This window comes from Mobula hypostoma, chromosome 11 (assembly GCF_963921235.1).
Source record: "Mobula hypostoma chromosome 11, sMobHyp1.1, whole genome shotgun sequence".
In the NCBI taxonomy this organism is placed as follows: domain Eukaryota; kingdom Metazoa; phylum Chordata; class Chondrichthyes; order Myliobatiformes; family Myliobatidae; genus Mobula; species Mobula hypostoma.
In genome coordinates this window covers 17000296-17026926 of record NC_086107.1, presented here as the reverse complement: position 1 = coordinate 17026926, position 26631 = coordinate 17000296, and the positions used below count along the sequence as shown (strand labels likewise).

Below are 26631 nucleotides of genomic sequence, written 5' to 3'. Positions count from 1 at the left end.
TAAACTGGACTCAACATTGCCTTCAGGGGAAAAGTCAGAGAAAGGTAGTAGATGGTTGTCTCTCTGACTGGAGGCTGTGTTTTAAAGAAGAATGCTGGATCTGTTGTTGTTTGTCAGCCACATCAATGACCTGGATGATAATATGGTACACTGGATCAGCAAACTTGATGATGACACCAAGATTCAAAGTGTAGTAGACAGCGAGGAAGGCTATCAAAGCTTGCAGAAGGACCTGGACCAGCTATAATAATGGGCTAAAAAGTGGAAGATGGAATTTAATGCAGACAAGTGCGAGATTGGACCAACCCGGGTAGGTCTTACACAGTGAACAGCAGGGTACCAGTGTGTGCAGTAGACAATAGGGATCTGGGAATATAGATCCATTATTCCTTGAATGTGATGTCATAGGTAGATAGGGTCGTAAAGAGAGGTTTTGGCCCACTGGCCTTCATAAATCAAGTTACTGAGTATAGGAGTTAGGATGTTATGCTGAAGTTGGATAAGACATTGGTGAGCCCAAATTTGGATTTGTGTCGCCTGCCTACAGGAAAGATATGAATAAGATTGAAAAAGTACAGAGAAAATATACAAGGATGTTGCCAGGACTTGAGAACCTGAATTGTAGGGAAAGGTTGGGTAGGTTAAGACTTTAATCCCACCCTAGTAGTCACCCATTCACCAGATTCCCATTAGGGAGATGCTACAAGTCCATCACCACCAACATGACACATTATCTTCAAAGCTTCTTTCATGTAGCTATTCAGATTCTCAACAAAACTTACTCTGCTGCAATACCTTAACTGTCCCAGTGCAACATCCATTAAATGGTCTTTCCTGCTCTCCTTGTTCTGTTAATAATTACTGCGCCTGTTCATATGTTCACATTTATTTAAGTTTGATTAATGAGATTTGTGCATGTGACCATTCTGCTAATTGTTGATTGCTCTGACTGTTTGCACTATTGTACTGTAAACTGTTGGTTGTTATTGTGTTGTCTGTTATGGTATTGTCCTGTATTTTATGATTGACACCGAACCACAATCAATTCTGGTTTGTTTCACACACTGGGAATAAAGTGATTCTGATTCTGATTCTGAGCATAGGAAAACAAGGGAAGATCTACAGAGGTATACAAAAACTTGAAGGTATAGATAGGGTGAATACATGCAGGCTTTTTTCCATTCAGGTAGGGTGTAGCAGGGTTTAGGATGATAGGTAAAATATCTAAGGAAAATGAGTGGAGATTTCTTCACTCAAAGGGTAGTGCAAATGTGGAGTGAGCTGCCTGTGGAAGTGATGGATGTGGGTTCAATTAGATTATGAGAACACTCAGTCCTCTTTTATTGTCATTTAGAAATGCATACATGCATTAAGAAATGATACAATGTTTCTCCAGAGTGATATCACAGAAAACAGGACAAACCAAAGACTAACACTGACAGAATCACATAATTATAACATATAATTACAGCAGTGCAAAGCAATACCATAATTTGATGAAGAGCAAACCATGGGCATGGTAAAAAAAAAAGTCTCAAAGTCCCTAAGTTGACCGACTCCCAAGTCCCTGATAGCAGGCAGCAAAAGGGAGAAACTCCCTGCCATAAACCTCCAGGCACCGACAACTTGCCGATGCCCTAGAAGCAGCCAACGACAGCCGACACTGAGTCTGTCCATCTGAAAACTTCGAGCCTCCGACCAGCCCCTCCGATACAGCTTCCCGAGCACCTTCGACCTCGCCCCGGCCGCTGAAACAAGCAAAGCCGAGGATTTCGGGGCCTTCTGCTCCAGAGATTCTGGTTACCACACAGTAGCAGCGGCAGCGAAGTGGGCATTTCAGAAATTTCTCCAGATGTTCCTCCGTATTCTCACACCTGTCTCCGTCAAATCAGAATCGTGCATGGTACCCTACCTGACAGATTACAGATATTATTCACCGGAGAGGCTGTGCACGCTGCCGTCGCGCCATCTTCTCCCCCTCCATCCTCCAGTCTCCAATTTCAAATTTTAAGACAAGTTTCGATAGCTACATGCATATCAGTGATATGGAGAGCTATAGTCCGGGTGCAGGTAATGGCATTAGGCAGAGTAATGGTTCAGCATGGACTAGATGGGCTGAAGACCTGTTTCTGTGCTATAGTGCTCTACGACTGTGCAGCTTCAGCCTGTACTCTATTTCAACAATAATTCCCTCTTCCAAGATACACATTACACCCGCCTGCTAACCTTATGAAATTATTTTTTTTATTTAGAGACACAGCATGGTAACAGATTCCTCCGGCCCAACTACATGCATGTGATGTGACCAATTAACCTATTAATCCTCCAGTTTCTCCAGCAGAAACACACAGTCATGGGGAGAACGTACAAGGCCCTGACAGACATCAGCCAGAATTGTCACTGGTGCTGTTAAATAGTGTTACGGTAACTGTGATGCAACTGTGCCCCCTCCCCCAGAAATTCATTCACAAAAACACCTGGAGCCCTCTGTATCCTGCACCCTCCTCCCCATATACACCTCATGCAGAAAATTCAAACCCAGATACATAGAGTGACATTCCTCTGCACAGTTGGAGGGATGGAAGGTCAAGATGGGTAAGGGAAGGTGCCTACCAAAGCCAGTGCAATGCAGTCTGTCTCTTTATGTATGAATGCAGATGGCACAGTAATGCAGTGATTAGCCAAATGCTTTACAGTCCCAGCATTCACTCTTAGGGTTCAACTCCCGCCGCGGCCCGTCGGGGGTTCATACGTTCACCCCGTGACCACGTGGGTTTCCCCGGCTGCTCGAGTTTCCTCCCACATTCTAAAGACATATTGGCTGGTTTTAAGAAGTTGTGGGCATGCTATGTTGGCACTGGAAGCATGGCGGCACTTATGGGTTGCTGCCAGCACTTTCTTAGCCTGTGCTGGTTGTTGACGCAAATGACTTAACTCACTGTATGTTTTGATGTATATTTGAGAAGGAGAAGCCAATCTTTCAAAATCTAGTCTTTATTCATACTGAGATCCCATTGAACAAGAGCGTCACAAGTTGTGCATTCTTCTCTGCAATGTAATATTGTCATCTACATATTCAGTCTTCACTGACTTGAAGTCACAACGTGCAAATATATTTGCCGCCTTGCAAATCAACCTCTCCCTCTTTGGACATACATCCGAGAATTTACAAACAGGATGCAGAACTCCAACAGAAAAACTTCAGTTTCATCCTTTCCATTCATTGCCTTCTCGGACAACTGGTTTAAGTGAGGAAGATCAGCAGCAGCCTCAGTTGCTTGGGGATATTTGCTGGCAATCAGAATGAAAGCAATACATGTATCTCGTGTGTGGAGGGTGCGGTTGTTATTCTAAGGCTGAGTAAGAACCCATATTATTAGGACTGGTACATGCACTACATTACTCAATAAAGAAGTATGTGCGATATGCAGTATTATACATGTATTCTGCGCTCGGGGCTCCTGTACCTCATAAAGTGACCTCAGAGTGTAAATTTGTGATCTTCAGCTGCTGTGGTCCATCCACCTCAAGAGTTGACATAGGTACACCGATCAACAGGAATTCTGCAGATGCTGGAAATTCAAGCAACACACATCAAAGTTGCTGGTGAACGCAGCAGGCCAGGCAGCATCTCTAGGAAGAGGTACAGTCAACATTTCAGGCCGAGACCCTTCGTCAGGACTAACTGAAGGAAGAGTTAGTGACAGGCACCCCCTCCTGTCTTCTCCTATCATTTTGGATCTCCCCCTCCCCCTTTCAAATCTCTTACTAACTCTTCCTTTGATGGTTGGTCTAACCAACAACGGAACCTCTTGACCAGGTTTGCATGTTGCAATGCATTGAGTGACTGCCACGACTGGCTAATTAGATACTTGTCTCAACGAGCAGGTGTATAGGTGTACGTACTAAAGTGGCCACTGAGGGTATATTCTATATCAGGGGTCCCCAACCTTTTTTGCACTGCAGACCGGTTTCATATTGACAATATTCTTGCGGACCAGCCGACCGGTGGGGGGGGGGGAATGGTTGCCAATGGACAAGAGTAGCAGTCAAATACATTGTGTTTACCCCAAAAGACTACAACGACCATGAAGCCTTGCGCGGGCACCAGTGCGCGTGCGTGACTTGCGCATGCGTGCACATGCCGATTTCCTTTCTGCAAATCGTTTTTGGTGATTCTGTTCGGGGGGGCTGTTAATCACGACCCGAATATAGGTGATAAGTGGCTAATACACTCAATTTCATTTCTAAGAGGGTTTATCAAACAAATTTAATATTAAACACACAGCGCATATTTTCCTCGCATGAATATAGCGATAAGTCAATTATCAGGGGAGGACAGGGGAGCTTGAAGTAAGTGTTGAACGAACTTCCAGTAGAAGTGGTAGAGGCAGGTTTGATATTATTTAAAAGAAAAATTGGATGGGTATATGGAGAGGAAAGGAATGGAGGTTTATGGGCTGAGTGCAGGTCAGTGGGACGAGGTGAGAGTAGCGTTCGGCACGTACTAGAAGGGCAGAGATGTCCCTTATCCATGCTGTAATTGTTATATGGTTCTGTAAGTCACTTATAAGTCAATAGCATCATAACATTTTAAGTAACGTTTGGATATTAAGCACACAGCGCATATTTTCCTCGTATGAACATATAAGATCATTGCAACGCATCAACATCGCTAAATCAGTGGGAGCCCTGGGCTGAATACTCGTTTTCCTGCAACTACACGGTCCTATCGAGGGGTGATGGGAGACAGTGATACTCAAATGGGTTCCCTATGTCCAGTCTATTCTGCAATTTAGTTTTCGTTGCATTCACTGCAGATATATGTTGGAAATGGAAGCAACGTTTTCAGTGCTTCCGTGTCTATCTCAGGATATTCAGCCTTGACTTTGATCTGGATCACCAGCAGAGATGTTATGTCAAACATACTTCTTAGCCCGCCGTCATTTGCAAGCTCCAGGAGTTGATCTCCTTCCCGCTCTGACATGGATGACGCGTGCGTAATGAGCTCGCGTGCATGCGAGCTCAACACAGTGCAGGACAGGTAATGAGGAAAGGTGCAGCTGACTCATATCACCAAATCATATCGTTTCCTCGCGGCTCAGTAGCGCATGCTTTGCGGCCTGGTGGTTGGGGACCGCTGTTCTATATATTGTACACGTATTCAATAACTATTACCTAATCAAGCGCATGGCATGAAGGAATATTAAACAACTTGATAATACATAGATCTAAGTCTGTCAGCTGAATCTGCGCATACAAGTTAGGAGCAGTAGAGCACTCAGCTCTGCCTTCCCATTCAATAAAATCATTGCTGACCTGACAATAAACTAAACTCCACATTCCTGTCAACCGACAGCAACCTTGCTCTCTTGGCCTTAAAAATATTCCAACATTCTGTTTCCTCTGCCCTTTGAGGAAAAGCTCCAAAGACTCATGAACCAATGAGAAAGGAGACTCAGTCTTAGATAAACAACCCCTTATTTTTAATATCACAAGAGAAAACATCCTCTGCCACAAGAGAATCACCCCCCAAACCCCCAGTCAAAACCCTTCAGTATCAAATATGCTTCTATCAAGTCTGCTTTCACTCTTCTAAATTCCAGAAGATATAAGGCAATTCTGTCCAATTTTTTCCTCAGAAGAAAACCAAGTCATTATTGTGGTAAACCTTCTTTGGACTGCTGCCAAAGTATTAAGATGCTTCCTAAAATGAGGAGAACTATGGTGTACATAGGACACTATAGGCAGTCCTACCAATGCTCTATGTAACTAAAATACAACCACTTCACTTCTGTTTTCAATTTTCTGAACAATACTGTTGCTAATCCTTTTGCAGCTCTATAAAACCCTGGTTAAGACCACACTTGGAGTATTGTGTTCAATTCTGGTTGCTTCATTATAGGAAGGATGTGGAAGCTTTAGAAAGGGCACAGAGAAGATTTACCAGGAGACTGCCTGGAAGAGAGAGCATGCATTATGGGGAAAGGCTGAGTGAGCTAGGGCTTTTCTCTTTGAAGTGAAGGATGAGAGGTGACAGATTCGAGGCATACCAGATGATAAGAGATACTGATAAGAGTGGACAGTCAGTGCTGTTTTCCCAGGGTGGAAATGGCTAATACAAGAGGGCATAATGTTAAAGTGCTTGAGGGAAAGAATTGGGGGATGTGAGACGTGGGTTATTTTACACAGAGAGTGCTATGTGCATGAAACCTGTGGTTGTGGTAGAGACAGACACATTACGGACATATAAAAGGCTCTTAGATAGGCTTATAGATGAAAGAAGAATGGAGGGCGATGCATGAGGAAGCATTAAGTTGATCTTGGAGTAAGTTAAAATGTCAGCACAACATGGTGGGCTGAAGGACCTACACTGCACTGTTACATTTTGTGTTCTAAATAACTTCACTAATTACTTGCAATACTTGCACACTAAACTTCTGCAAACCATACAGGGTGATGTCCAGATCCCTTTGAACTTCAGAGCAATGTACGACTTTTTGGTATAATAGTTTCCTTTTGCATCTTGCCTGCAGAAATGGACAATTTTACATTTTCCCACAGAACACTTCATGTGCCAGATCACTGCCCACTCATTTATCTATATCCATTTGCAGCCTCCTTAGGTTCTCTTTACAACTTGCTTTCATATGCTACATTCTCTTGTGACAAAGGAGGCCATTCAGCCCATCAAGTCTATACAAACTCACAGATCAATCCCATTCCCCTCAAATTATCTCCGGAATCCATTCTCCACACGTTCCCAACGATTCTCCCAGTTTTTATCACTCACACCAGAGACAACTTACAGTGCACAATCAGCCCATCAAGCAACATGTTTTTGGGATTTGGGAGGAAAGTGGAGCATCCAAGGGAAATCCATCTGACATGTTCACTCCACACAGACAGTACTGGAGTTAGGATTCAACCCAGATGACTGGACATGTGAAGCAGGAGCTTTATTAGTGAGAACACAGAGAGAACTGAAGGAGCTAGAGTGATCACACCTGTCACTGTCCTTTTTAAACAAATATTTTCACAATCACAAGACCCTGCTGAACATTAGGAACTTAAAGTACTGCAGGTCTACCCCATCGGTGAGTTGCTTGTAGGCCAAGAAACTGAAGGAGTTGGATATGGTGCAGATTGTGCTACTGCCCACGTATGGGAAACACTGGAGGAGTCAGTGCATGAAGTAGTGTGGAGTCTATTCACCAGTGATTGTCTTAATTGCTTTTCTTGTGATCGCAAGATACTGTTGGACGTTGTTAATGTGGAATGCTGCAAGTCTCTTTCACTGATTTTTTGGTGCTGCCTAGCCTCAGTCGTAGCGCGGACTAGGCCTCAAACTGCGATGTCGCCTGTTTACCGCTGCCCAGGAGAGAAGCGAAGGAGGCAGTGTGGCGTGGCGTCCAAACTGGACAGAGCGCTGCCCTCCAATGTTCGTTCTACAGAAGACAAGCTATATGTGTTCGACCGTAAACTGCTGCAAAATTCATGGACTCGGAGTCTAGGATTATACTTCTTTTGTGTGACCGCTGTTTACTGATATCTTATATGTGCCTTGTACTATGTGTTGATACTGTTTATTGCACCTTGTCGCCGGAATAAGGCTATTTCACTTGTCTGTGTTCATGGTTAATCATGTATGATTGAATAACAATCAAATTTGGTATTTGATTTGACTAATCCCAAAGGATTAAAACTGCAACATCCAAATCACAAAAACAATAAGACGAGAATGGGCCATTCAACCCAACAAGTCTGCTCCATCATTCAATCACTGTTGATTTAATTTCCCATCTCAACCCCATTCTCCTGCCTTTTGCGCATAACCTTTCATGCCCTTAATGATTATCCATCTGGTTCAAACTGCAGATTAAGTAGCCTGACATTCTTTTGCATTAGGACACCAGATCCAGAACTACCATGAACAACATAGCTTACTTCATTTTAGGAAAGGATACTTCTAATACTGGGGGAGCCTACGACTAGAGGGCACAGCCACAGAGTACAAGGACGTCCTTTCAGAAGAGACGAGAAGGAATTTCCTGAGGCAGAGGGCAGTGCAACTGTGGAATTTATTGCCACAGATGGCTGTGCAGGTCAAATCATTAGGAGTTTAACAGGTTCTTGATCAGTAAGGGTATCAAAGGTTATGGAGAGAAGGCAGAAGAATGGGGTTGAAAGGTATAATAAATCAGCCATGATGGAATGGCAGAGCAAAATAGGCTGAATGGCCTATTCCTGCTCCTACGTTTTATAATCTAACTCTCTTTATATTGTCACCAAATCTAACAATCCATATCTCTGCTGTCTTAATGCAAATTATTTATGTAAATTATATTTAAAAACTATGCTCTAGAAATAAATCTATGTTATATGAAGGTACAAGCGCTGTATTTGCAACAGAGATGAGAAAGAAATTGCTCCACAAATCGTCTGAACTGCAGATTATGTAGTCAAGTCAACCATGGGAAATTTGCAAATCAGAAGTGAGAAAACTGAAGGAGCAAGAGTGAAAAGGCCAATCCCAAAGGATTAAAACTACATCATCCATATCATGGAAGATGACAGAGAGTTCGAGGGAATATTTGCTACTTGATTCATACATCTGGATGCAATGACTTAATGGGACAGTTACCGCAGAAATAAAATCTATATCATCATCCAGACACAAGAGGAAATGAAGCAAACCCGAAATCTAAAACAGAACATAGGAGAGCAAATTAATATCATATTTCAGCAGAGGCAAAACTCTGTAACTTGTAACAACGCATATCAGAGGAATACACGAGGGGAATGAAGTCAGTTCCATGCTCTGTATCACAGAAAGAGGTAAGCTTGCTATCCTGGATTGTAAAAATGGCAAAGAACCATGCCTGACTTCAGTAAACCATTAAGCAAGAGGTGCATGGACCCCAGGTTTTGAACCCCCATATTAATGAAACAACTAGATATCCTGTAGATTCTGATAAGCACATTATCCTGGAAGTCTAAGCAAAATCAATGATGCACCCACTATTCTCTACTGACTGAGTTCACACTCAGCTAGCTCAGTCGGAAGAGCATGAGACACTTAATCTCAGGGTCATGAGTTCGAGCCCCATGTTGGGTGAATTACTTAGGACGGTACAGAAGTGTAGAAGTTAGTGTAACGCTATTAGAGTGCCAGCAATAACTGAGTTTTGCCTCTGTTTGCTGTAATATGATGTTAATTTGCTCTCCTACGTTCTGTTTTAGATTTCAGGTTTGTTTCAATTCCTGCCACTGTCTGCAAGGAGTTTGTACGTTCTCTCCATGACTCTGTGGGTTTCCTCTCAGCACTCCAGTTTACTCTCACATACTGAAGACGTATGATAAGGGTTAAGCCCAGTTTATACTTCTGCGTTAACTGGACACCGTAACCTACGCAAATGGCCTACGCACGTTGTGAGCATTTATGCTTGTGTGTTGTTGTGTCTGCGTCGCTCGGTAATTGGCGCACGTCACGCATGTGCACTCACCTGCCCGCGCAAGGCTTCATGGTCATGGTAGTCTTGGGGTAAACAAGACGCGAGCATCTTTTTTCGTAAAAGCGAAATGTGTCCTCCATAATTTCGGAGGTCTGTAAAGCTTTATGGAAAGCATTGCAACCAGAGTTCCTTCCCTGCCCTTCAGTCGCCCAATGGGAAGCTATTGCAGCGTAGGAGGACATGCGATGCTACCAAGCGGACCAATCACAGTTGTTGTGGTCTGCGTTGCCGCGACACGCGGTTACATTTTGGGAGAGGTGTGTGTCGCAGCAACGCAAGCTCTCGTGTAGGGTTCCGCGTCAGCTTTGCGTAGGGTTTACGGCGACGCGTTGACGCAGAAGTATAAACCAGGCTTTAGTGAGTAGTAGGCAATCTACGTTGGCACTGTAAGCATGGAGATGCTTGTGGGCTGCTCAGCACCATCCTCACTGATTTAATTTGATGCAAATGGCACGTTTCAGATGTACATGTGACAAGCTAATTTTTATGTAGATTTCTGATTGGGCTGGAGAGCTTGAAAAAGAATGTCACAAAATAAAACAGAGCTAAGAACCAAATATATTGAAGTCTCAGGCCGTATAAATCCCATTGTGGTAAGAAAGAAACGTTAATGATTTGCCCTAAGGACTTGCCTTGACCCAAAATCCAGTCATAAAATAGTACCCACACCCAACTCCAATTCTAGAGAAAAAATAACATCAGCAAATGCAGAGCCCAAAGGCTTCAGATGTGAGGATTAATGAGAAACCTTCACCATAATATTTAATATATTATTTACAGCAGACTGAAATGCCTGAGCATATAGACATTTAAGAAAGAGAATGTCCTGGGGCTTTTGAAAAGCATTAAGTTAGATAAGTCACTGGGGCCGGATGAGATATACCCCAGGCTTCTGTGGGAAGTGAGGGAGGAGGTTGCTGAGCCTCTTGCAATGATCTTTGCATCATCAATAGGGACGGGAGAAGTACCGGAGGATTGGAGGGTTGCAAATGCTGTTCCCTCGTTCAAGAAAGGGAGCAGAAATAGACCAGGAAATTATAGACCAGTGAGTCTGACCTCTGTGGTGGGCAAGTTGTTGGAGAAGATCCTGAGTGGCAGGATTTATGAGCATTTGGAGAAACATAATCTGATCAGGTTTAGTCAGCATGGCTTTGTCAAGGGCAGGTCCTGCTTTACCAGCCTGACTGAAATTTGAGGATGCAATAAAACACATTGATGAAGGTAGAGCAGTGGATGTAGTGTATATGAATTTCAGTAAGGCATTTGATAAGGCTCCCCATGCAAGGCCCCTTCAGAAAATAAGGAGGCACAGGATCCAAGGAGACTTTACTTTGTGGATCCAGAATGAGCTTGCCCACCGAAGACAAAGAGTGGTTGTAGATGGTTCATATTCTGCATGGAGGTCAGTGACCAGTGGTATTCCACAGGGATCTGGTCTGGGACCACTCCTCTTTGTGATTTTTATAAATGACCTGGATGAAGAAGTAGAAAGGTGGGTTAGTAAGTTTGCTGATTATACAAAGGTTGGGGGTGTTGTGGATAGTCTGAAGGGCTGTCAGAGGTTACAGTGGGACATTGATAGGATGTAGAACTAAGCTGAGAAGTGGCAGATGGACTTCAACCCAGAAAAAGTATGAAGTGGTTCATTTTGGTAGGTCCAATTTGAAGACAGAATATAATATAAATGGTAAGACTCTTGGCAGTGTGGAGGATCTGAGAGATCTTGGGTTCCGTGTCCTACGCAGGTTGACAGTGTTGATAATAAGGCGTATGGTGAGTTGGCCTTCACCAACCGTGGGATTGAGTCAAGAGCCGTGAGATAATGGTACAGCTATATAAAGACCTTGGACAGACCCCACTTGGAGTACTGTATTCAGTTCTGGTCACCTCACTACAGGAAGGATGTGGCTACTATAAAGAGAGTGCAGAGGAGATTTACAAGGATGTTGCCTGGACTGGAGGGTGTACCTTACGAGAATAGGTTAAGTGTACTTGGCCTTTTCTCCTTGGAGCGACAGAGGATGAGAGGCGACCTGATCAAGGTGTATAAGATGATAAGGGCATTGATCGTGTGGATAGCCAGAGGCTTTTTCCCAGAGCTGAAATGGCTAATATGAGGGGGCATAGTTTTAAGGTGCTTGGAAATAGATACCGAGGGGATGTCAGGGGTAAGTTTTCACAAAGAGTGGTAGGTGCAGAGAATGCACTGCCAGTGGCAGTGGTGGAAGCAGATATAACAGGGTCTATTAAGAACCTCTTAGATAGGTACATGGAGCTTAGAAAAATAGAGAGTTATGTGCTAGAGTAGGTTACATGGTTGCTACAAAACTGTGGACCAACAGGCCTGTAATGTGCTGTAAATTTCTATGTTCTATACATAATATTTAATATATTATTTAGATGATACAAGTTCCATTAGGTCTTAGTATACGCGAGCATGAGCTCCAGCAGAAAGTAGACTCATTGAGGATGCTAGGATGCATTGCAGTTGACATTCAGATCAATGGATATCTCAAGAGGCTGCAGACGCTGGGGTCTTAAGCAATGCCAGAATCAGAATCACATTTATTACCACTAATGTATGTCATGGAATCTGTTATTCTGCAGCAGCAGCACAGCGTAACACAAAAAACATACTATTGATTATGATAAAACATTATTCCATTAAAATATTATTATATTATGTAAAAAAGATAATTAGTTGTGCAAAAAGAGGGCAATAATGGTGAAGGAGTATTCATTGTCCATTCAGAAACCTGATGTCAGAGGGGAAGAAATTGAGTGGGTGGGTTCAGTCTCTTGTATCTCCTCCCTGTCGGTAGTAATGAGAAGAGACATGTCCTGGGTGGTGGGGATCCTTTATGATGGATGCAGCCTTTTTGAGGCATTTTCTTTTGAAGATATTCTTGATGCTGGGGAGGCTGGTGCCCATGATGGAGCTGACTGAGTTTACAATCTTCTACAGCTTTTTCCAGTCACTGCCCCTCCATAACTGACAGCGATGCGATCAATTAGAATGATCTCCACAGTACAGCTGCAGAAATTTGCTTGGATCTTTGATGACATAACAAATTTCCTCAAACCCAACACACAAAGCACTGGAGGAACTCGGCAGGTCAGAGGCATCCATGGAGAGTTGGCACTTCAAATCCGAACTTTTCATCTAGACTGGCCAGTCCAGAGGAAAAGTCCCGATCTGAAATATTAGCTGTCCACTCCCCTCTGTAGATGATGCCTGACCTGCTAGGTTCCTCCTGCACTTTGTGTGTTGCTCCAGTTCTATGCCATGGATTACCAATCACACAGACACAATGAAAAGCAGATGCACGAGCTCAAACTGAATACATCGTAATGGAACGAGAAAGCTAGTTCTTCAGGATGGCATGTGCTCCAGCTGGAGTGTCGTCAAATCGAGGAAAAGTCACAGCTTTAGTCACATGGAAGTACCGAAAGCCAGACCTACATCTAAACTGAACCAAATAGGGTGGCAAGGTGGCATACTGATTAGCGCAAAGTTTTACAGCACCAGCAGTCGGGGGTTGACTCCTCCCTGTGTCTGAACGTTCTCCCCGTGATCACGTGGGTTCCTTCCGGTGCTCCAGTTTACTCCCACATTCTATACTTGTACGAATCAGCATTAGTAAGTTGTGGGCATACGATCTTGGCGCCTGAAGCCTAACAGCACCTGCAGGCTAACCCAGCACATTCTTGGACAGTGTGCTGGTTGCTGACACAAATGACGCAGGTGCAGGTGACAAATAAAGCCAATCTTTAAAAAAGTATCCCTTAAAAAACATTTTTTCACTCCTCTTACGGCAGAACACACATCAAATCTGCGAGAAATATAGAAAGAAGATGTTAGCACTAAAGGTTATAGTCCAAAGAACTCAAGAAAATGGTGTGCTCAGATATTAGTCACACTACAACAGAGAGGTAGTGTGGATATTTGACATGTTGCTTCCATTAAAGTCCTTCACTACCCCTGTGGACTGTTCCAGTAATTTCTATATAACTGGCCATGCCGGGAGTCCGCCCATGAAAGCTAGAGGAAAGAAATGCGTAACAGGAATATTGACTCCGATACGGACTTTCAGCATGAATGCTCACCTTCCCTTCCTGCAATCCATGTGGCACATGTGCACTCCTCAGTTACAACAAATGTGGTTGACATGCATAACTCCAATTAGTCAGCTCCATCATGGGTACTAGCCTCCAAAGTATCTAAGACATCTTCAAGGAGCGGTGGCTTAGGAAGGCAGCGTCCTTACCACCACCCAGGACATGCCCTCTTCTCATTGTTACAGTCGGGGACGAGGTACAGAAGCCTGAAGGCATGTGCTCAGAAATTCAGCAATAGCTTCTTCTCCTCTGCCATCTGATTTCTAAATGGACATTGAACCCATGAACACTACCTCACTACTTTTTTTTCATTCTTTGAATACTTATTTTAACTTAACTACAAACGTATTTAGTAGATATATATACTTAAGTGTAATTCAGTTTTTTTCTCTTTATATTTATATATCTTATATTTCATTGTACTGCTGCCGTAAAGTTAACAAATTTCACGATGTGTGCTGGTGATATTAAACTTGATTCTCATTCCGATACCTTCCCTGCCACACCATGGCTATCATGCATCACCGTCACCCGACAGGCGTGAGTGAAATGTGCACCTCACTGGCATTCATTTCAGTTTGCTGAGTTCATCCTCACTATTGAGGCTCTGATGCCTTTTGTCATGTCACTGTCACAATTGGAGTACAGAGATTACGCAGACCCTTCAGCCCAAACAGTGTCTCTTTATCCACCGTGCTGGCAATGACCCTAATCCTTTGTGACAGAGCTCCCTTCATACTCCTTAATCTTCTTAAACAACCAAACCAACTACTTTAATTTTTTTAAGAATTCTATTACCATTCCAAAAATCACATTGCTCTGACTGAAAAGAAAGTATCCCCTGCCTCTGTAAATGAGAGACTGCAACCAGTAGAGGAAGGTCACTTGAATGTTGATATTCGTCTGATTGAGATACAGGGCAAAACAAGCGCTTCCAACCGTGATGTCCAACAATCCCCCAATTTTAATCCTAGCCTAATCACGAGACAATTTACAATGACTAATTAACCAATGACGGTATGGTACTGTTTTGTTTGGACTGTCGGAGACAACCAGAGCACCCGGAGGAAACCCACACGGTCATGAGGAGAACGCACCAACTTCTTACAGGCAGGGCAGGAAATGAACCTGGTCACGGGTACTGTATAGAGTTGTGCTAAGCACTATGCTACCATGCCACCCTGTAGAAGCTGTAATTGTTACCTGCCATGTCTTTAAATAACACATTATTACCAGCCAGAATATAGCAATGTAACATGATTGCAGCATTTGCTGCTCAGCTTTTTAATTTGCCTGCAGCCTACCACTGTGTTTTAGACCATAAGACTGTAAGACATCAGAAGAGAATTAGGCTATTTGCTCCACCATCCCATTATGGCTGGCTTATTACCCTCTCAACCCCATTCTCCTGCCTTCACTCCATGATCTTTGACACCCTTACTAATGAAGAACCTATCAACCTCTGCTTTAAATAGAGCCAATGACTTGAATTCCACAGCCGTCTGTGGCAATGAACTACACAGACTCACTACCCTTTGGCTAAAGAAATTCCTCCTCATCTCTGTTCTAAGGGGACATCTTTCTATCCTGAAGCTGAGGTCCGAGACTTCCTCACGACTAGAACATCTTCTCCATGTCCAGACTAGCTAGGCTTTTCAAAATGCCATGGAGTTCACTTCGATACCCACTCTCCCTCATTCTTCCAAACTCCAGCAAGTTCAGGCCCTGATCCATCAAATGCTCCTCCTTTGCTAACCCTATAATTTCCAGGATCACTCACATAAACCTCGTCTGTGCCTTCTCTAATGCCAGCACAGTGAGGATTTATATACAGTGAAGATGTATCTTTTCACAAGCACGGAAATGAAACGACAACAATCATGTCATACCGAGTGCAAACAGCATTTGTTACCAGATGTTCTAGTTCAGGCACTTGAAGGGCAGATAAGAACGAGGTAGCAGAGAGGAAAGTACTCGAGTCAAGAATATAAGCAAGGTTTAGGCAGCTGTTTCCTATTAGAACATGACACGGTTGCAAGGATTTCAGATACTTCTTCAGCGTATAATTGACTTAGAAAGTGCAAACAGCATTTGAAGTCGTACACTGTAGGTTAGAACCATAGAACCATAGAAACTACAGCACAGAAACAGGCCCTTTGGCCCTTCTTGGCTGTGCCGAACCATTTTCTGCCTAGTCCCACTAACCTGCACACGGACCATATCCCTCCATACACCTCCCATCCATGTATCTGTCCAATTTATTCTTAAATGTTAAAAAAGAACCCGCATTTACCACCTCGTCCGGCAGCTCATTCCATACTCCCACCACTCTCTGTGTGAAGAAGTCCCCCCCTAATGTTCCCTTTAAACTTTTCCCCCCTCACCCTTAACCCATGTCCTCTGCTTTTATTTCTCCCCTTGCCTCAGTGGAAAAAGCCTGCTTGCATTCACTCTGTCTATACCCATCATAATTTTATATACCTCTATCAAATCTCCCCTCATTCTTCTACGCTCCAGGGAATAAAGTCCTAACCTATTCAACCTTTCTCTGTAACTGAGTTTCTCAAGTCCCGGCAACGTCCTTGTAAACCTTCTCTGCACTCTTTCAACCTTATTTATATCCTTCCTGTAATTTGGTGACCAAAACTGAACACAATACTCCAGATTCGGCCTCACCAATGCCTTATACAACCTCATCATAACATTCCAGCTCTTATACTCAATACTTCGATTAATAAAGGCCAATGTACCAAAAGCTCTCTTTACGACCCTATCTACCTGTGACGACACTTTTAGGGAATTTTGTATCTGTATTCCCAGATCCCTCTGTTCCACTGCACTCCTCAGTGCCTTACCATTAACCTTGTATGTTCTACCTTGGTTTGTCCTTCCAACGTGCAATACCTCACACTTGTCAGTATTAAACTCCATCTGCCATTCTTCAGCCCATTTTTCCAGCTGGTCCAAGTCCCTCTGCAGGCTCTGAAAACCTTCCTCACTGTCTACTACACCTCCAATCTTCGTATCATCAGCAAACTTGCTGATCCAATTTACCACATTATCATCCAGATCATTGATATAGATGACAAATAACAATGGACCCAGCACTGATCCCTGTGGCACACCACTAGTCACAGGCCTCCACTCAGAGAAGCAATTCTCTACCACCACTCTCTGGCTTCTTCCATTGAGCCAATGTCTAATCCAATTTACCACCTCTCCATGTATACCTAGCGAATGGATTTTCCTAACTAACCTCCCATGCGGGACCTTGTCAAAGGCCTTACTGAAGTCCATGTAGACAATATTCACTGCCTTCCCTTCATCCACTTTTCTGGTAACCTCCTCGAAAAACTCCAACAGATTGGTCAAACATGACCTACCACGCACAAAGCCATGTTGACTCTCCCTAATAAGCCCCTGTCTATCCAAATGCTTGTAGATTCTGTCTCTTAGTACTCCCTCCAATAACTTACCTACTACTGACGTTAAACTCACCGGCCTATAATTTCCCGGATTACTTTTCGATCCTTTTTTAAACAACGGAACAACATGAGCCACCCTCCAATCCTCCTGCACTTCACCCGTAGACAGCGACATTTTAAATATTTCTGCCAGGGCCCCCACAATTTCAACACTAGTCTCCTTCAAGGTCCGAGGGAACACTCTGTCAGGTCCCGGGGATTTATCCACTTTAATTTTCCTCAAGACAGCAAGCACCTCCTCCTTTTCAATCTGTACAGTTTCCATGGTCTCACTACTTGATTCCCTCAATTCCATAGATTTCATGCCAGCTTCCTTAGTAAATACAGACGCAAAAAACCTATTTAAGATCTCCCCCATTTCCTTTGGTTCTTCACAAAGCCAACCACTCTGATCTTCAAGAGGACCAATTTTATCCCTTACAATCCTTTTGCTCTTAATATACTTGTAAAAACTCTTTGGATTATCCTTCACTTTGACTGCCAAGGCAACCTCATGTCTTCTTTAAGCACTCCTGATTTCTTTCTTAAGTATTTTCTTGCACTTCTTATACTCCTCAAGCACCTGATTTACCCCCTGTTTCCTATACATTTCATACAACTCCCTCTTCTTCTTTAACAGAGTTGCAATATCCCTTGAGAACCAAGGTTCCTTATTCCTATTCAATTTGCCTTTAATCCTGACAGGAACATACAAACTCTGCACTCTCAAAATTTCCCCTTTGAAGGCTTCCCACCTACCAATCACATCTTTGCCAGAGAACAACCTGTCCCAATCCACGCTTTTTAGATCCTTTCTCATTTCTTCAAATTTGGCCTTCTTCCAGTTCAGAACCTCAACCCTAGGACCAGATCTATCCTTGTCCATGATCAAATTGAAACTAATGGTGTTATGATCACTGGAACCAAAGTGCTCCCCTACACAGACTTCTGTCACTTGCCCTAATTCGTTTCCTAACAGGAGATCCAGTAGTTGGTCCCTCTATATATTGATTTAGAAAACTTTCCTGAACACATTTTACAAACTCTAAACCATCTCGACCCCTAACAGTATGGGAGTCCCAATCAATGTATGGAAAATTAAAATCCCCCACCACCATAACTTTATGTTTCCTGCAGTTGTCTGCTATCTCTCTGCAGATTTGCTCTTCTGAGTCTCGTTGACTATTGGGCGGTCTGTAATACAATCCCACTAATGTGGCCATACCTTTCCTGTTTCTCAGCTCCACCCATAAGGACTCAGTAGACAAGTCCTCTAATCTGTCCTGCCTGAGCACTGCTGTAGTATTTTCCCTAACAAGCAATGCTACTCCCCCACCCTTCATTCCTCTGCCTCGATCACATCTGAAACATCGGAACCCTGGAATATTAAACTGCCAGTCCTGCCCCTCCTGTAGCCAAGTTTCACTAATTGCTACAACATCATAATTCCACGTGTCAATCCACGCCCTCAACTCATCCGCCTTCCCCGCAATACTCCTAGCATTGAAATATATACATCTCAGAAGATTTTTACCACCACTCACAACCTTTCCATAAGTGGATTTGCTTAAACTTTCAACATCATTTATTTTCACCCCAGCCACACTGTCAGCTCTGGCACTCTGGTTCCCATCTCCATGCAAATCTAGTTTAAAGCCTCCCCAATAGCACTAACAAACCTCCCTGAAAGGATATTGGTCCCCCTGTGGTTCAAGTGTAACCCGTCTCTCTTGTACAGGTCCCACCTGCCCTAGAAGAGGTCCCAATGATCCTGAAATCTGAAACCCTGCCCCCTACACCAGTTCCTCAGCCACTTGTTCCTCCTCCAGAGCATCCTATTCCTACCGTCACTGGCACCTAGCACAGGTAGCAATCCTGAGATTACCACCCTTGAGGTCCTGCTTTTCAACTTCCTACCAAGCTCTCTATACTCACTGTCCAGGACCTCTTCACTCTTCCTTGCTATGTCATTGGTATCGACGTGCATCACGACATCTGGCTGATCACCCTCCCACTTCAGAATGTCATGCAATCGATCAGACACATCCTTGACCCTGGCACCCGGGAGGCAACAAACCATCCTGGATTCTCTGTCATGACCACAGAACCTTCTATCTGCACCTCTAATTATCGAGTCCCCTATCACTACCGCTCTCCTCTTTTTCCCCCCTCCCTTTTGCACTGCAGAGCCAGACTCAGTGCCAGAGATCTGGCTGCTGCAGCTTGTCCCAGGTAAGTCATCCCCACCAACAGTATCCAATGCGGTATACTTGTTGTTGAGGGGAATAGCCACAGGGGAACCCTGCTCTGCCTGCCCTTTCCTCTTCCCTCGCCTGACAATGACCCAATTTCCTGTCCTCTGCTCCTTTGGCGTAACTACCTCCCTGTAGCTACAATCTATAATCTCCTCATTCTCCCGAATGATCCGCAGGTCATCCAGCTCCTGCTCCAGTTCCCTAACGCAGTTTGTCAGGAGCTGCAGCTGGATGCACTTCTTGCAGGTGTCGTTGTCAGGGACACCGGAGGGCTCCCTGACTTCCCACATCCTGCAAGAGGAGCATTCCAACATCCTGCCTGGCATTCGCACTGCACTAAACAATCTGAACAAAAAACTTACCGGAACCTACCCTTGCCTCTGCCTGTTCTTGCCGAAGCCTGTTTGAGCCAAAGCCGTCCCACTCTGACTCAGTCCACTCCGACGATGGCCGCTGTAAATGGTAGTCTGCTTTTTAAACCTTGGCGCGCTACGTCACGCGCCTGCGCAGTGTAGACCCTTCTCCCTGAGCAGTGTTTAAAGAAAAAACGACTTTTTCTACCCGATTTCATCACTCCTTCTCAGCTGCTTGCTTCGACTGAAACAAGAACCGTTGACAAAAAAAAATTCTCAATAACTCGTAATAGAATTATTTTTAAGCATGTTCCTACCACCTCTCTGCCTTATAGCCAAGAGGAAGCTAAATTCCGCACTTGTCCCCGCCAGGAGATTGCCTGCATCAATCTATATAGTAATCTGGTAGAGCCTGAAAAAAAATTTACTGCTATAATGCTGACAACACTGTCGATGTACCATTGCAAACAATACCTGTGCAAACCATCTTCATTAAAAACCAAGATTTACATTCACCTAGGAGTAATCTCGAGATTACTACCTTGGAGTCCTGCTCTTCAACCACTACCCTAACTCCCTATAATCACTGCACAAGTCCTCTTCCCCTTCTCTACCCATGTCATTGGTATCAATGTGTACCACGACCTTCTACTGCTCAGCTTCCCCCTTGAGAATCTTCCAAGAATTCCCAAATCCTTGCACCTTGCGGGTAACACACCATCCTCGCATCTCTTTTGCAGCCACAGAATCCCCTAGCTGTCCCCTTGCTATCGAATCTCCTATCACTATCACTCTGCCTGACTTTATCCTTCCCTGCTGAGCCTTAGAGCCAGACACAGTGCCACTGGCCTGGCTACTGCTGCTGTACCCTGATATAGATCATCCTCCCAGCAGTATGCAAAGGGGTATACTGCTGCTCTAATAAACGCACACCATTACCTCTGTGACTACAATGCCTTGTGCTTTGCCAGTTTCAAAACCTTACAGGGCATCACTTTTCTGTACCTTCATTGTTTTCCATCTTGTAAACCTTTGGCGAAAGCTGTCTACTTCCTCTTCTAGATTGTTGATCCTTCCTTATTTATTGATTGATTGACTGAGCTACAACATGGAACAGGCCCTTCCGCCCTTTTGAACAACACTGCCCAGCAACCCCCCAATTTAACCCTAGCCTAATCACAGGATTGGTTGCTCCATGGTTTTTGGTTGGATGCTGGACGCTCGGAGAGTTTCGGCGGGGGGGCGGGTGTCCAGCGCTCGGCCAGGGGCCATGGTCGGGTGGTCGGCAACTTGGGCCAGCTCCCCCACCAGGCTTAGTCTGGTGAGGAGGGTGTGAGGATACCCAGCAGGACTAAAAAGTAAGACCTGACAAAGGGCGGATGAGCTCCTTGTGAGCCAAAGGCCATCTTCCGTGGAAGAGATTAAAGCCTCACCATGTATCTACGAATTGTATGCTATGCACCTAGTTAGAAGAGACATGATGAACTTGGGCACTGCACCATGTGCCTGGACCTGCCTGAGGCCTCCGCCTAAGGAAGGACTGAGCTCAAAGAAGCGGCAGTGGCTGGAAGCCGACATGGCCTCAGGCTCAAGTTCAGCGGGGGCGGTGATGGGCGGTGCCAAGGGGGCCAGCGAGAACAAGCTGGAGGAGAGGCTGTGCTCGGTGCTGTCGCAAGATCGAAGAAGATGGAGGTGCATAGCCGCCAACCCCGGGTTCGGGACAGCTTCCACTGACTGAATGAATCACAGGACAATTTACAACAACCAATTAACCTACCAACTAGTATATCTTTTTGGACTGTGGGAGGAAACTGTAGCACCCAGAGGAAACCTACGCGGTCGTGGGGAGAATGTACAAACTCCTTACAGGTAGTAGCAGGAATTGAACATGGCTTGCTTGCCCTGGAAACCGTTGTGCTGACCACTACACTAATGTGCCACCCTACTGCTCTGCTGGAACTTATTAAAACTAACCTCTTTGAAGAAACTTAGGGCCATCCGTTTTGAAATCATCATACAGGGGTCAACATCAATGAGGTACCTTAACGAGATTCTTCAACATGAAAACTGCTTTGAGATTGAAGATTATATTTATTAATCACATGTACATTAAAAAATACAGTGAAATGTATCATTTGCATTAACATTCAACACAGTCAGGGGATGCGCTGGGGGCATCCTGCTAGTGTTGCCACACTTCTGACGCCAACATAGCATGCCTGCAATGTTCAGCAGAACAGCACACAGCCAACATACAAGACAGACACAACAATAGCAAAACAATCCCCTTCCTACTTCCCTCCCCCACCTGTTTGGGACACTTTGACCTCCCAGATGGTGGTGAATCTGTGGAATTCATCGCCACAGATGGCTGTGGTGGCCAAGTCACTGGATATATTTAAAGCAGAGGCTGATGGGTTTTTAATTAGTAAGGGTGTCAAAGGTTACAGAGAGAAGGAAGGAAAATGGGATTGAGAAGATTAATACATCAGCCATGATTGAATGGCAGAACAAATTTGATGGGCTCAATTGCATAATTCTGCTCGTATGTCTTATGATCTGGATCTGTCATACTTAGTTCTCCAACTCCAGGACAGGCCATCTTGAAAGTTTCTTGAATGCTGCTCCCCTTGTCAGCTCTTTCAGATGTAAATTCAAAGAAAGCATGTGAGATTGGTGTTTTCGTTGCAAATACAACCCCACTTGTTTTTAAAATGTTGCTACAGTAATGAAAGAATTTCTCATTCGGATCAATAAAGTATTTATTATTATTAATACTATTATTACTTGAACCAGCTTGGTTACAGAAAATCTGCACTATTATGATTAAGGGTTTATTAGAATTAAAACACCATTTATTTTTAAAAGTGTTGTAGCCGAATATTCAGTTCTTTCAGAATATCTATGCAATATTAGCAGCAACAACAACCTTACGCTCAACATTACCAAGATAAAGGCATTGATTGTGGACTACAGAAAGTCAATATCAGGAGAACACACACCTGTGCTCAGTCAAAGGGTCAACAGTGGAAAGGATGATCAGCTTCAAGCTCCTAGGCATCAGCATCTCAGAGGATCTATCCTGGGCCCAACAAGCTGACGTAGTGATGATGAAGGTATGTCAGCAGCTGTACTTCATTAGGATTTTGAGATTTGGTATGTCACCAAAGAATCTGGCAAACTAATATAGCGGAGACTGGAAAAAGCTGAAGAGGATTGTAAACGCAACCACCTCCACCAGGGGCATTCACCTCCCCACCATCTTCAACAGTAGTGCTTCAAGAAGGGGCCATCCATTAGTAAGGACACTCATCGTCCAGGGCTTGCGCTCTCCTTATTACTAACATCAAGAAGGTGGTACAGGAGCCAGACAATGTACACTCAACAATTTAGAAATAGCTTCTTCCCCTCTGCCATCAGAAATCTGACCATGAACACTCCAGTGGCACTATTTTGTTCAAGCTTAAGTTTAACTCAAGCATACATGAATACAGCCAGACAAAACAGTGTTACTCTGGAGCCATGGTGTGAAGCACAGCACCAAGAGTCATACACAAAACAAGGCACATATAGTATATATAACGTAACAAGATATCAGTAAAATACAATCACGCTAAAAAAAAATCCAAGACCCTGAGTCCATGAATGTTTCAGCAGACTACAGTCGAACACAATATGGCTTGTCTTCTGCCGAGCGAACACAGGGGGCAGCACTGACCCCGGCTTGAACATTATGCCACACCGCCCCGGGCGCTCCAGTGGAACGCACCAACAATGCTTCTCTCCCAGGCAGCTGTAAACAGGCGACACCGCGACTTGAGGCCTAGTCCACGCAACAACTGAGGCTACGTTCTCTTCTTGCACTACTTAATTATTTTTATCTTTCTTATTGTAACCTACAGTGATTTTCTTACGCACTGCATTGAACTGCAATCAGAAAAATAACAAATTTAATAACATATGTTTGTGATAATAAACCTGATTCTGATTATGTATCACAGATATTCAGAAACATATAGTTTTTAAACAGGTGTGGAAGCCAATCAAGCTGGCTAAGTTGGCTGGCAAATATTTTTCTGCATATTCATAGGTGAGGCTTGTCTTGCAAACCTCCTGATTTAATTACAAGGTCATAACATCACACAATCCTTGTAAGTATAATGCTTTAACATCAAGGATCAGACAGCTTATGAGCACGGGTGGACAAAGGTGGATGTACAATCATTCGGGCAATGCTTGCCGCAAAGTGTAGCAGCAAACACGGGGCTCAATGCAGCCACAAAACATTAAACCCTCAATCTGTCTCAATGGAAATTGGATCTGGGTCGATCAAGTATTCCAACCGAAATCTAATTTTAGCTTTAAAAAAAATCAGAGTACAACTTGAAAAGTATGTAGCTGATTTAGCCACTTCCAAGCAACTCCCCAAGTAAATACAGAACCACATCTAACACTTGGAAAGTACAAGAAAATACCTCTGATGTTTCATCCAGTATCAAGTGTTAGTCCTTGCATTTTATGTTTCTCTGAAGGTGCCACATCACCATTTTCTATTTTACAGTCAACAGACGCTGTACTTTTATGTGTATGGAATATCGCTCGAAGCGCTCAGCAGAGGATGGTGCTCGGTGCTCGGTGTCGGAGGCTCGAAGTTTTTGGACGGACTCAGAGTCAGCTGTGGTCAGTAGCTTCTAGGGTGCTGCATCAGCAAGTTTGCAGCGCTGGAGGTTCATGGCAGGGAGAGTTTTTCTTCCTTCTACCGTCTGCGTGAGATGATGGAGCAATTGGGACTTTGAGACTTTTTTTTTACCGTGCCCATGGTCTGTTCTTTATCAAATTATGGTATTGCTTTGCACTGTTGTAACTATATGTTATAATTAAGTGGTTTTTGTCAGTTTTAGTCTTGGTCTGTCTTGTGTTTCTGTGATATCATACTGGAGGAACATTGTATCATTTCTTAATGCATGCTTTACTAAATGACAATAAACGAGGACTGCGTGTCCTCATAATCTAATCTAATCATAGACTTGTATAAATTATAAATTTATGGGGTGGCACGGTAGCGTAGTGGTTAGCACAATGCTTTACAGTACAGGCGACCAGGGTTCAATTCCCAACGCTGCCTGTATGGAGTTTGTATGTTCTCCCCATGACTGTTGAGTTTCCGGTTTCCTCCCACAGTTCAAAGATGTACTACCAGGTGATGGGTTAATTGGTCATTGTAAATTGTCCCATGATGAGGCCAGGATTAAATCACGGGATTACTCTTCAGCACAGCTCGAAGAGACAAAGGGCCTCTTCTGCATTGTATCTCAATAAAAAAATAAGCAACTGTAAAAACCAGATTTTTCAGGGCAATAAAAATAAAAATTTTAACTATAATGGTTACAAGTTTTGGATTACAGTGTAAAATTGCTATTTTTTCATTGTAGTTTAACTTTGTCTATGTTTGCTTATAATTTTATATTATCACCCTGTGTGCACAGTACTGTATTTGTCAACATAGAGCAGAGTTCCAGTTTGTAAGTCTGGTGGGAGCAAAGGACATTGTGAATGGCAAGGATGGAGTACTGCGGGAGGGATGTGGGACAGGTGGCAGAGGAGTGTGAGGGCAGGTGGTGGTGCAGGTGCAAACACACTCAGCCTGGGTCACCAGGGAAGGTCATTTAATTCCAAACAATTGGTTCATTGATCATTACAGAATGTCTCTCTGTCGCTTCCCGCTCCCTCCCCTCTCCCTTCCCTTCCTTTCCCAACCATGATTCCCCTCTCCCTGCAACCTGCCAGCTCGCAGTCCACAATAGAGACCCATATCTGAATCAGCTTTACCATCACTCACATATGTCATGAAATTTGCTGTGTCTTTTGTGGCAGCAGTACAGTGCAATACATAAAATTACTACAGTACTGTGCAAAAGTCTTAAGCACCCTAGCTACAGTATACTGTGTATATGTGCCTAAGACCTTTGCACAGTACAGTATATAGTATAGCTGATTCTGTATTTTCTTGAAGTTTCTCTGCTGCATGGGTCATGCCACAGAATCTGGCTTTTTCATATCTTGCATCTTATGACAGGAATATGTTTTATCTCTCCAGTAAGCCAGTTTGCAGTATAAGACAACTAAGCTTTGTTTTTTATTCTCTGTTCTCCTCCTTCGCTTTCTGTCTCTCCCTTACAGTAGAGTGAGTAGGTTACTGCTGTATTTTTTTTATTGTTATGAGCTAATAATACGGCTATAATTACAAGATTTACAAATCTTTCTTGACTTCTGAAGAACCTCTCTGAATCACAGGCAAGTTAATTTACAAGTACACTATAATCTGATTACAATTGATTAAAAATCTACAATTTTAGTAATATTGCTTTAACACAATAAAATAAAGATTAGAAGCAGGAAATGAGGAAACATATTTTGCAACACTTCATGACTGCAGTTCTTACAATAAAGTTTTATCTTAAGCATGTCACCTACAAATATTGAAACTATATTTATTCAAGAGTCATTGACTTCACAATTTTAACAGCCTTTAAGATAAATAGGCAGTCAGTCTCCTATTCCATCAGCCATCTGAAACATGACAACTAGCAAATGCATCCTCTTCCTCTCACAGCGCTAGAGATGGCACATCATGACAAGAGAATAAAAAGATTACTTTCTTCTCCCGCAGATAATTTGCCTGCTTAGTTCTGCGGAAGAAACTGTACATGCAAATAGCAGGATTAGTGGAAGGAAAACAGAGAAAAGAAGTCCCCTCCCCCGAAAATAAAACACTTGAACTGCGAACAAAACAACATGAAGCCAAGGCAGATGTGCCAACAGCAGGAAGGATATCTTAAAGCAGAGTTCATATGCACACAAGTCTTTTCTCTCAGTAGGTCACCTTGCACAGATTGTGGAGATGAAATGCACCGTTAATAGCTAT

At 43.6% G+C, this 26631-nt stretch overlaps 1 protein-coding gene and 1 non-coding gene across 2 annotated transcripts in view; one reads left to right on the top strand and one right to left on the bottom strand.

The window, feature by feature from the left end:
- nav2a (neuron navigator 2a) overlaps positions 1-26631 on the bottom strand; it is a 1052051-nt gene that overhangs the window by 768487 nt on the left and 256933 nt on the right. The gene's annotated exons all lie outside the window — the stretch shown is intronic.
- On the top strand, positions 9046-9118 carry trnak-cuu (transfer RNA lysine (anticodon CUU)). The gene has a single exon. It is a non-coding gene; the product is annotated as a tRNA-Lys (tRNA).